We start from the raw sequence: 15,074 nt of genomic DNA, 5'->3' as shown, positions 1-15,074 counted from the left end.
GTTGCTGTCTGCTTAGTTTGTCATCGTTAGCTTGTTGCTTGTAATAAGGACACGGCTCTGTCAACACGGAGTTCATTCAACACATGCTGTGCTTCGTTATTATGGTAAGTTGTGGTGTCTATAGTATGCTCTCACAGAGCATGTGACAGTCCCTCCCTAGAAGAACTGTGATCCAGGGTCTGAGACATTCTCCTCGCCAGGAGGAGGTTACAAGCATTAGATTTATTTTTGACAGAGCAGCTGCAGCATACTTGCGTGGAGGCCCACAGTTAGGCTTGAGGGCAAAATTCTGCCAGCCTTCCCTGGTGGTCTACCGAAGGCTTACGAGAGCTTTCCACAAGCCCACCCTCTTAAGGTTGCTGTCTGCTTAGTTTGTCATCATTAGCTTGTTGCTTGTAATAAGGACAAGACTCTGTCAACACGGAGTTCATTCAACACATGCTGTGCTTTGTTATTATGGCAAGTTGTGGTGTCGATGGGATGCTCTCACAGAGCATGTGACAGTCCCTCCCTAGAAGAACTGTGAACCAGGGTCTTAGACTTTCTCCTCGCCAGGAGGAGGATACAAGCATTAGATTTATTTTTAACAGAGAAGCTGCAGCATACTTGCGTGGAGGCCCACAGTGAGGCTTGAGGGCAAAATTCTGCCAGCCTTCCCTGGTGGTCTACCGAAGGCTTACGAGAGCTTTCCACAAGCCCACCCTCTTAAGGTTGCTGTCTGCTTAGTTTGTCATCGTTAGCTTGTTGCTTGTAATAAGGACACGGCTCTGTCAACACGGAGTTCATTCAACACATGCTGTGCTTTGTCATTATGGCAAGTTGTGGTGTCGATAGTATGCTCTCACAGAGCATGTGACAGTCCCTCCCTAGAAAAACTGTGATCCAGGGTCTGAGACTTTCTCCTCGCCAGGAGGAGGTTACAAGCATTAGATTTATTTTGACAGAGCAGCTGCAGCATACTTGCGTGGAGGCCCACAGTTAGGCTTGAGGGCAAAATTCTGCCAGCCTTCCCTGGTGGTCTACCGAAGGCTTACGAGAGCTTTCCACAAGCCCACCCTCTTAAGGTTGCTGTCTGCTTAGTTTGTCATCGTTAGCTTGTTGCTTGTAATAAGGACACGGCTCTGTCAACACGGAGTTCATTCAACACATGCTGTGCTTTGTTATTATGGCAAGTTGTGGTGTCGATAGTATGCTCTCACAGAGCATGTGACAGTCCCTACCTAGAAGAACTGTGATCCAGGGTCTGAGACATTCTCCTCGCCAGGAGGAGGTTACAAGCATTAGATTTATTTTTGACAGAGCAGATGCGGCATACTTGCGTGGAGGCCCACAGTTAGGCTTGAGGGCAAAATTCCGCCAGCCTTCCCTGGTGGTCTAGTGGTCAGGATTCGGCGCTCTCACCGCCGCGGCCCGGGTTCGATTCCCGGTCAGGGAACTTCCTTTTCATCTCTATGGTGAACTTTGAGCTCTAGCGACAAAGACATTTTGGAACTGCACAGGTATGAAAGCAGCTCTGAGCGCAAAAGATCTCCTTCGAGCCGGAGTCGAACCAGCGACCTAAGGATTGCCAACAACCCACCTACAGTCCTCCTCTCTACCAACGGAGCTATCGAAGGCTTATGAGAGCTTTCCACAAGCCGACCCTCTTAAGGTTGCTACAGTCCGACTGCTGGCCAAAAAGGGCAGAAGCAAAAACGCTCAAGCCTTCCTATACCGGGAGTCCAAGCCGGGCCGCTGGGTGAAAACCAGGAATCCTGACCGCTAGACCATATGGGAGATATCACTTGTGAGGGCCGGTCTGCACAAACTTCAGTTCTTTCTGATCTCATATAGTCTCATGGTTTCCGTAAGCTAGAATCTTCTCATCCATAGTCATAAGCGTTATCCTTTGTGCCACTGGCACTCTGTTCAGCACCTTGTTAGAACATTGTTTGAAACAAGGACAAGGCTCTGTCAACCTGGAGTTCCGTCACCACACAGTCTGCTTTGTTTTATGGCAAGAGGTTGTGTGGATGGGATGCTCTTACAGGATTCCTGACAGTCCCTCCATAGAAGACCTGAGATCCAGGGTCGGAGACTCTCTCCTCTCCAAGAGGAGGGTAAAAGCCATACTTTATTTTATGCATGTTTTATCAGAGCACTTAGGTATTGCTGCAGCTCAGAGACTTACAAGTGGAAGAGATTACGCTGCAAGTTGGCTGGGTGACTTCAAAGTGGTAGGGACTTTTGCAAAAAGTTGGCTGGGTTTACGGTTGGTGTAGCTGTAGTAGACGTTAAGAAAAATCAGCAGTTGGGACAGCCTTTGAAACCAGGGGAGCACCCCACGGGCTCTGTGCTGGCGGCCCCAGAAACTCGATTCACTCCAGAGTGGAACTGAACAGCTCCAGCGGGGGGAAAGGTGACCGCAGTGCACTGACTGACAGCAAAGCAAAAAACACCAAAGCGAGCCAGCCAGGAGTCGAACCTAGAATCTTCTGATCCGTAGTCAGACGCGTTATCCATTGCGCCACTGGCCCTCTCAGCTTAGCTTGTCATCATTAGCTTGTTGATTGTAATAAGGACACGGCTCTGTCAACACGGAGTTCATTCAACACATGCTGTGCTTTGTTATTATGGTAAGTTGTGGTGTCTATAGTATGCTCTCACAGAGCATGTGACAGTCCCTCCCTAGAAGAACTGTGATCCAGGGTCTGAGACATTCTCCTCGCCAGGAGGAGGTTACAAGCATTAGATTTATTTTTGACAGAGCAGCTGCAGCATACTTGCGCGGAGGCCCACAGTTAGGCTTGAGGGCAAAATTCTGCCAGCCTTCCCTGGTGGTCTACCGAAGGCTTACGAGAGCTTTCCACAAGCCCACCCTCTTAAGGTTGCTGTCTGCTTAGTTTGTCATCGTTAGCTTGTTGCTTGTAATAAGGACACGGCTCTGTCAACACGGAGTTCATTCAACACATGCTGTGCTTTGTTATTATGGCAAGTTGTGGTGTCGATAGTATGCTCTCACAGAGCATGTGACAGTCCCTACCTAGAAGAACTGTTATCCAGGGTCTGAGACATTCTCCTCGCCAGGAGGAGGTTACAAGCATTAGATTTATTTTTGACAGAGCAGATGCGGCATACTTGCGTGGAGGCCCACAGTTAGGCTTGAGGGCAAAATTCCGCCAGCCTTCCCTGGTGGTCTAGTGGTCAGGATTCGGCGCTCTCACCGCCGCGGCCCGGGTTCGATTCCCGGTCAGGGAACTTCCTTTTCATCTCTATGGTGAACTTTGAGCTCTAGCGACAAAGACATTTTCGAACTGCACAGGTATGAAAGCAGCTCTGAGCGCAAAAGATCTCCTTCGAGCCGAACCAGCGACCTAAGGATTGCCAACAACCCACCTACAGTCCTCCTCTCTACCAACGGAGCTATCGAAGGCTTATGAGAGCTTTCCACAAGCCGACCCTCTTAAGGTTGCTACAGTCCGACTGCTGGCCAAAAAGGGCAGAAGCAAAAACGCTCAAGCCTTTCTATACCGGGAGTCCAAGCCGGGCCGCTGGGTGAAAACCAGGAATCCTGACCGCTAGACCATATGGGAGATATCACTTGTGAGGGCCGGTCTGCACAAACTTCAGTTCTTTCTGATCTCATATAGTCTCATGGTTTCCGTAAGCTAGAATCTTCTCATCCATAGTCATAAGCGTTATCCTTTGTGCCACTGGCACTCTGTTCAGCACCTTGTTAGAACATTGTTTGAAACAAGGACAAGGCTCTGTCAACCTGGAGTTCCGTCACCACACAGTCTGCTTTGTTTTTATGGCAAGAGGTTGTGTGGATGGGATGCTCTTACAGGATTCCTGACAGTCCCTCCATAGAAGACCTGAGATCCAGGGTCGGAGACTCTCTCCTCTCCAAGAGGAGGGTAAAAGCCATACTTTATTTTATGCATGTTTTATCAGAGCACTTAGGTATTGCTGCAGCTCAGAGACTTACAAGTGGAAGAGATTACGCTGCAAGTTGGCTGGGTGACTTCAAAGTGGTAGGGACTTTTGCAAAAAGTTGGCTGGGTTTACGGTTGGTGTAGCTGTAGTAGACGTTAAGAAAAATCAGCAGTTGGGACAGCCTTTGAAACCAGGGGAGCACCCCACGGGCTCTGTGCTGGCGGCCCCAGAAACTCGATTCACTCCAGAGTGGAACTGAACAGCTCCAGCGGGGGGAAAGGTGACCGCAGTGCACTGACTGACAGCAAAGCAAAAACACCAAAGCGAGCCAGCCAGGAGTCGAACCTAGAATCTTCTGATCCGTAGTCAGACGCGTTATCCATTGCGCCACTGGCCCTCTCAGCTTAGCTTGTCATCATTAGCTTGTTGATTGTAATAAGGACACGGCTCTGTCAACACGGAGTTCATTCAACACATGCTGTGCTTTGTTATTATGGTAAGTTGTGGTGTCTATAGTATGCTCTCACAGAGCATGTGACAGTCCCTCCCTAGAAGAACTGTGATCCAGGGTCTGAGACATTCTCCTTGCCAGGAGGAGGTTACAAGCATTAGATTTATTTTTGACAGAGCAGCTGCAGCATACTTGCGCGGAGGCCCACAGTTAGGCTTGAGGGCAAAATTCTGCCAGCCTTCCCTGGTGGTCTACCGAAGGCTTACGAGAGCTTTCCACAAGCCCACCCTCTTAAGGTTGCTGTCTGCTTAGTTTGTCATCGTTAGCTTGTTGCTTGTAATAAGGACACGGCTCTGTCAACACGGAGTTCATTCAACACATGCTGTGCTTTGTTATTATGGTAAGTTGTGGTGTCTATAGTATGCTCTCACAGAGCATGTGACAGTCCCTCCCTAGAAGAACTGTGATCCAGGGTCTGAGACATTCTCCTCGCCAGGAGGAGGTTACAAGCATTAGATTTATTTTTGACAGAGCAGCTGCGGCATACTTGCGTGGAGGCCCACAGTTAGGCTTGAGGGCCAATTTCTGCCAGCCTTCCCTGGTGGTCTACCGAAGGCTTACGAGAGCTTTCCACAAGCCCACCCTCTTAAGGTTGCTGTCTGCTTAGTTTGTCATCGTTAGCTTGTTGCTTGTAATAAGGACACGGCTCTGTCAACACGGAGTTCATTCAACACATGCTGTGCTTTGTTATTATGGTAAGTTGTTGTGTCTATAGTATGCTCTCACAGAGCATGTGACAGTCCCTCCCTAGAAGAACTGTGATCCAGGGTCTGAGACATTCTCCTCGCCAGGAGGAGGTTACAAGCATTAGATTTATTTTTGACAGAGCAGCTGCAGCATACTTGCGCGGAGGCCCACAGTTAGGCTTGAGGGCAAAATTCTGCCAGCCTTCCCTGGTGGTCTACCGAAGGCTTACGAGAGCTTTCCACAAGCCCACCCTCTTAAGGTTGCTGTCTGCTTAGTTTGTCATCGTTAGCTTGTTGCTTGTAATAAGGACACGGCTCTGTCAACACGGAGTTCATTCAACACATGCTGTGCTTTGTTATTATGGCAAGTTGTGGTGTCGATAGTATGCTCTCACAGAGCATGTGACAGTCCCTACCTAGAAGAACTGTGATCCAGGGTCTGAGACATTCTCCTCGCCAGGAGGAGGTTACAAGCATTAGATTTATTTTTGACAGAGCAGATGCGGCATACTTGCGTGGAGGCCCACAGTTAGGCTTGAGGGCAAAATTCCGCCAGCCTTCCCTGGTGGTCTAGTGGTCAGGATTCGGCGCTCTCACCGCCGCGGCCCGGGTTCGATTCCCGGTCAGGGAACTTCCTTTTCATCTCTATGGTGAACTTTGAGCTCTAGCGACAAAGACATTTTCGAACTGCACAGGTATGAAAGCAGCTCTGAGCGCAAAAGATCTCCTTCGAGCCGAACCAGCGACCTAAGGATTGCCAACAACCCACCTACAGTCCTCCTCTCTACCAACGGAGCTATCGAAGGCTTATGAGAGCTTTCCACAAGCCGACCCTCTTAAGGTTGCTACAGTCCGACTGCTGGCCAAAAAGGGCAGAAGCAAAAACGCTCAAGCCTTTCTATACCGGGAGTCCAAGCCGGGCCGCTGGGTGAAAACCAGGAATCCTGACCGCTAGACCATATGGGAGATATCACTTGTGAGGGCCGGTCTGCACAAACTTCAGTTCTTTCTGATCTCATATAGTCTCATGGTTTCCGTAAGCTAGAATCTTCTCATCCATAGTCATAAGCGTTATCCTTTGTGCCACTGGCACTCTGTTCAGCACCTTGTTAGAACATTGTTTGAAACAAGGACAAGGCTCTGTCAACCTGGAGTTCCGTCACCACACAGTCTGCTTTGTTTTTATGGCAAGAGGTTGTGTGGATGGGATGCTCTTACAGGATTCCTGACAGTCCCTCCATAGAAGACCTGAGATCCAGGGTCGGAGACTCTCTCCTCTCCAAGAGGAGGGTAAAAGCCATACTTTATTTATGCATGTTTTATCAGAGCACTTAGGTATTGCTGCAGCTCAGAGACTTACAAGTGGAAGAGATTACGCTGCAAGTTGGCTGGGTGACTTCAAAGTGGTAGGGACTTTTGCAAAAAGTTGGCTGGGTTTACGGTTGGTGTAGCTGTAGTAGACGTTAAGAAAAATCAGCAGTTGGGACAGCCTTTGAAACCAGGGGAGCACCCCACGGGCTCTGTGCTGGCGGCCCCAGAAACTCGATTCACTCCAGAGTGGAACTGAACAGCTCCAGCGGGGGGAAAGGTGACCGCAGTGCACTGACTGACAGCAAAGCAAAAACACCAAAGCGAGCCAGCCAGGAGTCGAACCTAGAATCTTCTGATCCGTAGTCAGACGCGTTATCCATTGCGCCACTGGCCCTCTCAGCTTAGCTTGTCATCATTAGCTTGTTGATTGTAATAAGGACACGGCTCTGTCAACACGGAGTTCATTCAACACATGCTGTGCTTTGTTATTATGGTAAGTTGTGGTGTCTATAGTATGCTCTCACAGAGCATGTGACAGTCCCTCCCTAGAAGAACTGTGATCCAGGGTCTGAGACATTCTCCTTGCCAGGAGGAGGTTACAAGCATTAGATTTATTTTTGACAGAGCAGCTGCAGCATACTTGCGCGGAGGCCCACAGTTAGGCTTGAGGGCAAAATTCTGCCAGCCTTCCCTGGTGGTCTACCGAAGGCTTACGAGAGCTTTCCACAAGCCCACCCTCTTAAGGTTGCTGTCTGCTTAGTTTGTCATCGTTAGCTTGTTGCTTGTAATAAGGACACGGCTCTGTCAACACGGAGTTCATTCAACACATGCTGTGCTTTGTTATTATGGTAAGTTGTGGTGTCTATAGTATGCTCTCACAGAGCATGTGACAGTCCCTCCCTAGAAGAACTGTGATCCAGGGTCTGAGACATTCTCCTCGCCAGGAGGAGGTTACAAGCATTAGATTTATTTTTGACAGAGCAGCTGCGGCATACTTGCGTGGAGGCCCACAGTTAGGCTTGAGGGCCAATTTCTGCCAGCCTTCCCTGGTGGTCTACCGAAGGCTTACGAGAGCTTTCCACAAGCCCACCCTCTTAAGGTTGCTGTCTGCTTAGTTTGTCATCGTTAGCTTGTTGCTTGTAATAAGGACACGGCTCTGTCAACACGGAGTTCATTCAACACATGCTGTGCTTTGTTATTATGGTAAGTTGTTGTGTCTATAGTATGCTCTCACAGAGCATGTGACAGTCCCTCCCTAGAAGAACTGTGATCCAGGGTCTGAGACATTCTCCTCGCCAGGAGGAGGTTACAAGCATTAGATTTATTTTTGACAGAGCAGCTGCAGCATACTTGCGTGGAGGCCCACAGTTAGGCTTGAGGGCAAAATTCTGCCAGCCTTCCCTGGTGGTCTAGTGGTTAGGATTCGGCGCTCTCACCGCCGCGGCCCGGGTTCGATTCCCGGTCAGGGAACTTCCTTTTCACCTCTATGGTGAACTTTGAGCTCTAGCGACAAAGATATTTTAGAACTGCACAGGTATGAAAGCAGCTCTGAGCGCAAAAGATCTCCTTCGAGCCGGAGTCGAACCAGCGACCTAAGGATTGCCAACAACCCACCTACAGTCCTCCGCTCTACCAACTGAGCTATCGAAGGCTTATGAGAGCTTTCCACAAGCCCACCCTCTTAAGGTTGCTGCAGTCCGACTGCTGGCCAAAAAGGGCAGAAGCAAAAACGCTCAAGCCTTCCTATACCGGGAGTCCAAGCCGGGCCGCTGGGTGAAAAACAGGAATCCTGACCGCTAGACCATATGGGAGATATCACTTGTGAGGGCCAGTCTGCACAAACTTCAGTTCTTTCTGATCTCACATAGTTTCGGTAAGCTAGAATCTTCTCATCCATAGTCATAAGCGTTATCCTTTGTGCCACTGGCACTCTGCTCAGCACCTTGTTAGAACATTGTTTGAAACAAGGACAAGGCTCTGTCAACCTGGAGTTCCGTCACCACACAGTCTGCTTTGTTTTTATGGCAAGAGGTTGTGTGGATGGGATGCTCTTACAGGATTCCTGTTAGTCCCTCCATAGAAAACCTGAGATCCAGGGTCGGAGACTCTCTCCTCTCCAAGAGGAGGTTAAAAGCCATAGTTTATTTTATGCATGTTTTATCAGAGCACTTAGCTATTGCTGCAGCTCAGAGACATACAAGTGGAAGAGATTACGTTGCAAGTGTGCTGGGTGACTTCAAAGTGGTAGGGACTTTTGCAACAAGTAGGCTGGGTTTACGGTTGGTGTAGCTGTAGTAGATGTTAATAAAAATCAGCAGTTGGGGCAGCCTTTGAAACCGGGGAGCACCCCATGGGCTCTGTGCTGGCGGCCCCTTAAATTTGACTCACTCCAGAGTGGAACTGAACAGCTCCAGCGGGGGCGAAAGGCAACCGCAGTGCACTGGCTGACAACAAAGCAAAATGACCAAAGCGATCCAGCCAGGAGTTGAACCTAGAATCTTCTGATCCGTAGTCAGACGCATTATCCATTGCGCCACTGGCCCTGCCTGCTTAGTTTGTCATCGTTAGCTTGTTGCTTGTAATAAGGACACGGCTCTGTCAACATGGAGTTCATTCAACACATGCTGTGCTTTGTTATTATGGCAAGTTGTGGTGTCGATAAGATGCTCTTAAAGTGCATGTGACAGTCCTGTGATCCAGGGTCTGAGACTTTCTCCTCTCCAGGAGGAGGTTACAAGCATTAGATTTATTTTTGTCAGAGCAGCTGCAGCATACTTGCGTGGAGGCCCACAGCTAGGCTTGAGGGCAAGATTCTACCGGACCTTCGTTGGTGGTCTAGTGGTTAGGATTTGACGCTCTCACAGCTGCTGTCTAGGTTCGATTCCCGATTATTACTTGGTTGTGAGACCACCTGGTAATACCAGGTGTTGTAAGCTTTTTGAATTTCTTCATTTGGCAGCTAATACACTTCCCAAAATACAAAAAAAAAAAAAACTCTGAATTCCTCTCTGATCTCTGGAACCAGATTCCATGATTCCATTCGGGGGAAAGTGAGTACACTGACTTGGCTGGTTTAACCTAGCAAGAGCCGTTGGTGCCCCAGAGCAGAAAAAAAAACAAAAAAAACAGGTCAACTATTGAGGGGACAAGGGCGTTGTTTCTGTCGGTGCTGTGTCAAGGCAAGCTGAGCTGCGCTCGGCTCCTGGTGCCGCGCCTATTTTTAAATAGCCAACTCTTGACGGCTGCTCCCGCTCACGGCCATACCACCCTGGCAATGCCTGAGGCGCTATTGAGCAAAGAAGCAAGTGTGATTACTGGTAGAAGAAGAAGTGTGAGAACACTGTCTTTGTTTTGAAAGTTATTTTTCTTTCTAGTTTTTTCTCTCTTTTTCCTAAAGAAGACCGAAAGAGGATCAAGAAGTTTTTCAGTTTGGAGATATCACTCCCCACTCAGCATTTTTGCTGTTTGGGGAATCTTTATTTATGTTTTTTGTCTACTGGGCTGGACTGAAGACAAAGGCTAAACAGCATTAAGATGGAAAAACAAAGAGGTGAGCAGATTGTGAGCATGGATGGAGATGATGGCCAAGGAAGACGTGTTTTTCAGAAAAGGCTAACAGTATTGGTTGAAATTGTGGGAGAAGATAAAATTACAATGATGGAGCTTTTGAAGAAAGTGAGAGAAGATTGTGGTGTTGTAATTGGCTGTAGATATAAGAACCCAAAAGAGTATGAATTAACCATGAATGAAGAGGAAGGGAAAGAAAAAATACTGGATGGGCTGAAGATAAAAAGCAGCCGGATAATGGTGAAGGAAATAAACAACAATTAGATGGTGGTCTCATTTCTAAATCTGCCAACACACATTGAAGATGAGGAAATAATTGAAAAACTAAATGAATGGGGAGTGAGAGCAGCTTCGCCTGTCAAAAGGAGAATGTGGCCGTGAACGGATATTGCAGATGGAACACGGTTTGTAAAAGTTAAGTTCACAGATACTGTGAAATCGCTACCATACTCAACAAAGTTTGAGACGCTGACAGGAACAGAACATTTTAGGGTCATACACGACAGACAGGGGAAAGTGTGCCGTCTCTGTATTCAACCAGGCCACATAGTAAGAGATTGCCCTAACTTTAAATGTTATAAATGCGGCATGCAGGGTCATTATGTGCAAAATGTGACAAAGGAAAATGCAAGCTATGTAAGATGGTCAATCCAATGTATGTATGCAGAATTCCAGAGGAAGAAATCATGGGAAGCTCACTGGACCTATATGAAAGTGTGGAGGAGACATTAACAGAAAAGGAAAAAGATGAAGAAGATGAACAAAATGAAGGAGAGTTAATGGTAGAATGAAAGTCTGAAGAAGAAGTACAAGAGGTAATAGATGCAAATGGCCCAAGAGAAAGAGGAATTATTAATTGAAGGAGGAAGGACTGATAAGGAAGGAGGTCAATAAAAAATTACCCAAGATGGGAAAGAGCATAAGGAAACTGAAAGGGGAAGAGACTTCATGATAAGAATATTAGAGACACCACTGATACAACTGGAGGAAGAAATGGACATGAGTGCGGGAAATGTCAAGATGCTGAAAAGGAAAATGAAAGGCACTGAAGAAAAGACTACAAAAAAGTAAGAACTGAACAAAGTTTAAATGTGGGTTTTCCTCTTTTTTATACTATATGCAATGTACGACTTGTTGAAAATTGCCTGTTTGAACTCAGAGATATGGAAAAGTTTGAGAGGGTGATTGGAAAGTTTAAAACAGATGTAATTTGTATGCAAGAAACACATTGGTCAAATGATATAATGAGAAATATTTAAAAAGTCTGGGGTGAAGAGATTTATGTAAATCATGGAAGCAGGAGAGCATGCAGTGTGGCGATTTTGCTTAAAAAAGGAGGAATACATAATGTAAAGCAAATACATAACGATGGTAATGGGAGATTGTTGGGAATAGACTTCATGTATTACAATGAATCCTTTAGATTGCTTAATTTATATGCTCCTAACATAGAAACTGACAGAAAAGAAGTTTTTAAAACAATGAAACCACTATGCACAAGCAATTGCACAATAGTTGGAGATTTTAATGTTTGGTGCACAAGGCTTGATGTATCTAAAAGCATTAATTTTAAATCAGATGCATCCAGAAGATACTTAATTGAATTAATGCAAAGTGAGAACATGGTGGATGCCTGGAGGGAGGAGAACCCATTCAGGAGGGAATGTTCAAGAAGGCAATTAGTATTAGGGGTTTTAAAACAAAGCCGCATAGATTTATGTTTAGTGAAAAGGGAAATATTGCAGTATGTGAAAAATGTAAGTTATAAGTTTATTGAAATCGGAGATCATGCTGCTATGATGGTAAAGTTGAATTTAAATTTAGAATCAAGGGGTGGGGGGATGTGGTGTCTTAATGCAACTTTATTAAAAGAAGAGGCATATAGGGAGAGCATTGAAAGATGTATAAGGTATGAAATGGAAAGTCCAGTATTTGAAAATAATGTATGCGAGTGGTGGGAGGTTTTGAAAGAGAAAATAAAAATAAGTATGCGATATTCAAAACAGAGGAACTTTATGAGAAAAAAGGAGATGGAAATCATCAGAAATAGTTTAGAGAAAGAAGCAGAGAAAATAGAAAATAACCCCGAGTATACAAAAAAAAAACTTTCTGAGGATAAAAGGGGAAATGGAGATGTATGAAACAGAAAAATGTGAAGGTGCAATAGTGAGAAGTAGGGCAAAGTATGTACTAGAAGGGGAGAGGTGTACAAAATACTTTCTAAATTTGGAAAAGAGAAAGCAGAGGAAAAATTACATTACAGAACTAAATGAAAATGGTGAAAAGATAACAGACTATGTAGAAATATTAGAAACAGTACAATTATTTTATGAAAGACTTTTTAAGATAGAGAGTACAAAACAGGAATATGTGGACAAGGTTTTAAATACTGTAAGCATTAAGTTAAGTGATGAAGACAGGGAAACATGCGAAGGAGACATAAATATAGATGAAATAAGACAAGCAATAAAAGAAACAAAAGTGAATAAAAGTCCAGGGTCAGATGGGTTAACGCATGAGTTTTATAAAACTTTTAAAGAGATACTAGCACCGATATTGATGAAATTATTTAAACATATGGAAGAAAGAAAGGAGATACCAGAATCAACAGGTTTGGGAGTAATCACCATACTCTACAAGAATAAAGGCAGTCTGCTAAACTTGGAAAATTATAGGCCATTAAGTCTTTTGAACACAGATTATAAGATTTTAACAAAAATTTTAGCTAATAGAATAAAAAGAGTAGTGCGAAGCATAATATCACCAAATCAAGCTTATGGCATACCAGGGAGGGATATCACAGGCACAATATGCACAATTGACTCTATGCATGAACTCTGCTGACGTGTGTCCGGTAGAATTTAAGTCAGTGACTCTGCTTCCGCATAGCGCGTTCTACACTGAAATCTTATAGCGGCGAAACCTAAACGCATTCAAAGGAAGGCAAAGGAGGGAGATTTAAACTTAAATTGATGATGGTCCCGTGCCAGTGGATGCCCAGCATCTGGAACATCATTTTAGTTCAGTTCCACAACCCAGGGCAGATGATTAATGCACCGTATCAGGCTGACAGTCTCCATGAGGAGGTGGAGTGACTGAAAGGAGACTGAAGTAACAAGTTGTAATTGTATGTTATATTAAATATTACGTTTTTAACCAGAATATAGTAAATTGTACTATACTGTATATATTGTAGTACTTAAAAGGACTAAGCTTAAAAGAAGACGAATGAATATTGTAGTATCTACTACTTTCTGTAATAATTGCAGCAACATACTGTAGTATTAACTATCATGAACTTCAATAAATTGCAGTATAGTTAATATATATACACACACAAACACAGAGACTAAACATTCTAGTGTCATGTAATAGTGAAAAAATAAACTGAAACAAATGTGTTAAGCACAAGTGTTTATATGCAAAACCTAATATATTTCTTTCTGTTTTATACATCTACTTGCATTAAATCTGATTTAGGTTCACAACTTGCATCCTACATCCAGAGTAACGTGTCCAGAGTAAGGGCAACTGTAAGGGGGATACCGTCCATGGCATGGCTGAGGGTCCACTCTGTGCATCTCATCCTCAGCATGAAGCAACACAGGATGGAGAGTCATCATCTCTTTCTATTACAGCGAGCACCAACCAGATTTATACAAAGGCTTGCCTTCTGCCCATTAGTAAAAATTAAAGCGTACACACACTGTACATAATTTATATGTTGTTGCCTGCACTGCAGGATTATAAAGTTGTCAATATAATAAACATTAATTTTCAACATAATCATGTAAACATATATTACAGAACAATTTGAGTGAACAATTGCTCTGCACTAATGTAAATATAAATAACTTTAGATACTTGCACTGCAGGTGTAAATAAGCAGGGTATTATGTGCATAGAGAAATATGCAATGCTTACCTCCATCAAACGTACTGCCTCTGTCTTTTGACAAAAATCAGTCGGGCAACTACCGTCAGAACCCAAGTGATGCTCAAGCACTAGTTGTATTTAATTACATTTAATGTTAGCCTTTTTAAAAAAGACAAGAATAATGCAAAATACATTTGTTTCAAGTCACAACAATGTAATGAATGGGATACCACCTCCAACTCATTTTCAACAAGGAAAACCCTGAAATATGTAAATATAAGTAACATTTGCACTGCAGTAATGTAAAAACATAACTTTAGACATTTGCACTGCAGTATAAATATAAAAAGTTTGACACAATGTTAAACATTTCCCTTACAGCGATGTGTAAAAATACAACATTAAACAATTTTTAAATAATTTGTGTGAGTGTTTTGTTCAAATCTGTAATCATTGTGACAGGTAAAAGTAAAAAAGAAAAGAAATGGTCAGCTTCTTCTCAAACATTCTGATGTCTTTGTAGATGAGCTGGATCATCATGTCATCCTGAGAATAAATAACCTCCCACTCAAACTATGTAGCTTCTCTGACTCCATCATCGACCTGAAACATGCTGATCTCTCCTGTCACTCCATCCTTACAGGAAACCTGGAAACTATAACTTATAGTTAATAACTCAAACTAGTTCATAAATATGTAAATAGATAGATATACAGATGGATAGAAATTATACAGGTAATTAAAATATAACATAAAAATCTATATGAACTGTGAGAAACAGACACGGCTAATGTTTTATTGCTATTCGTATATATAGCATGATACTCGCCCTCAAAATGATGACTGTAACTCGAAATGTAGGATTTGAACCTCTTCTCTTCTTTGCTGCTTGATGTGACAGCTCTCTGTCTCACGATTCGATTAACGTCCTTCACGATAAACCGAGGAAACTCTTAGAAACAGCGAGTGCTATCTATCATCCTCACCTGCGCCATCCGCTTAAAGCGAGCGCTGTGCTGCACCGGAAGTTGTCCTGCGGGCTAACCGCAAACGCGGAAGAGATCGTGCATAGAGTCAGTTGAATCCCAGTGCAGTAGCGGCGCATGCTTATGATGTCACATGCCACGCCAAAATAAAAGTCTTTTTTTGTTTAGCTTTTTTTTGCCACTTACTGTTATTTTGGTGTGGCGTGTGACGTCATCAGGCGG

General features: G+C 44.5%; 9 non-coding genes across 9 annotated transcripts; 4 read left to right on the top strand and 5 right to left on the bottom strand.

The window, feature by feature from the left end:
* The first annotated feature begins 1,363 nt into the window (after positions 1 to 1,363).
* Positions 1,364 to 1,435, top strand: trnae-cuc (transfer RNA glutamic acid (anticodon CUC)). Its single transcript has one exon. It is a non-coding gene; the product is annotated as a tRNA-Glu (tRNA).
* A 94-nt stretch (positions 1,436 to 1,529) lies between these two features.
* On the bottom strand, positions 1,530 to 1,616 carry trnay-gua (transfer RNA tyrosine (anticodon GUA)). Its single transcript is given in 2 exon segments — positions 1,530 to 1,565; positions 1,580 to 1,616. It is a non-coding gene; the product is annotated as a tRNA-Tyr (tRNA).
* Positions 1,617 to 2,443: 827 nt separating this feature from the next.
* Positions 2,444 to 2,516, bottom strand: trnar-acg (transfer RNA arginine (anticodon ACG)). Its single transcript has one exon. It is a non-coding gene; the product is annotated as a tRNA-Arg (tRNA).
* Positions 2,517 to 3,165: 649 nt separating this feature from the next.
* trnae-cuc (transfer RNA glutamic acid (anticodon CUC)) lies at positions 3,166 to 3,237 on the top strand. The gene has a single exon. It is a non-coding gene; the product is annotated as a tRNA-Glu (tRNA).
* Positions 3,238 to 4,239: 1,002 nt separating this feature from the next.
* Positions 4,240 to 4,312, bottom strand: trnar-acg (transfer RNA arginine (anticodon ACG)). Its single transcript has one exon. It is a non-coding gene; the product is annotated as a tRNA-Arg (tRNA).
* A 1,359-nt stretch (positions 4,313 to 5,671) lies between these two features.
* Positions 5,672 to 5,743, top strand: trnae-cuc (transfer RNA glutamic acid (anticodon CUC)). The gene has a single exon. It is a non-coding gene; the product is annotated as a tRNA-Glu (tRNA).
* Positions 5,744 to 6,744: 1,001 nt separating this feature from the next.
* Positions 6,745 to 6,817, bottom strand: trnar-acg (transfer RNA arginine (anticodon ACG)). Its single transcript has one exon. It is a non-coding gene; the product is annotated as a tRNA-Arg (tRNA).
* Positions 6,818 to 7,821: 1,004 nt separating this feature from the next.
* Positions 7,822 to 7,893, top strand: trnae-cuc (transfer RNA glutamic acid (anticodon CUC)). Its single transcript has one exon. It is a non-coding gene; the product is annotated as a tRNA-Glu (tRNA).
* A 94-nt stretch (positions 7,894 to 7,987) lies between these two features.
* On the bottom strand, positions 7,988 to 8,074 carry trnay-gua (transfer RNA tyrosine (anticodon GUA)). Its single transcript is given in 2 exon segments — positions 7,988 to 8,023; positions 8,038 to 8,074. It is a non-coding gene; the product is annotated as a tRNA-Tyr (tRNA).
* Between the last annotated feature and the right edge of the window lie 7,000 nt (positions 8,075 to 15,074).

The sequence above is a fragment of the Danio aesculapii genome, chromosome 4 (genome assembly GCF_903798145.1).
Source record: "Danio aesculapii chromosome 4, fDanAes4.1, whole genome shotgun sequence".
NCBI classification, from domain to species: domain Eukaryota; kingdom Metazoa; phylum Chordata; class Actinopteri; order Cypriniformes; family Danionidae; genus Danio; species Danio aesculapii.
This window is presented reverse-complemented; position numbering and strand designations above follow the sequence as displayed.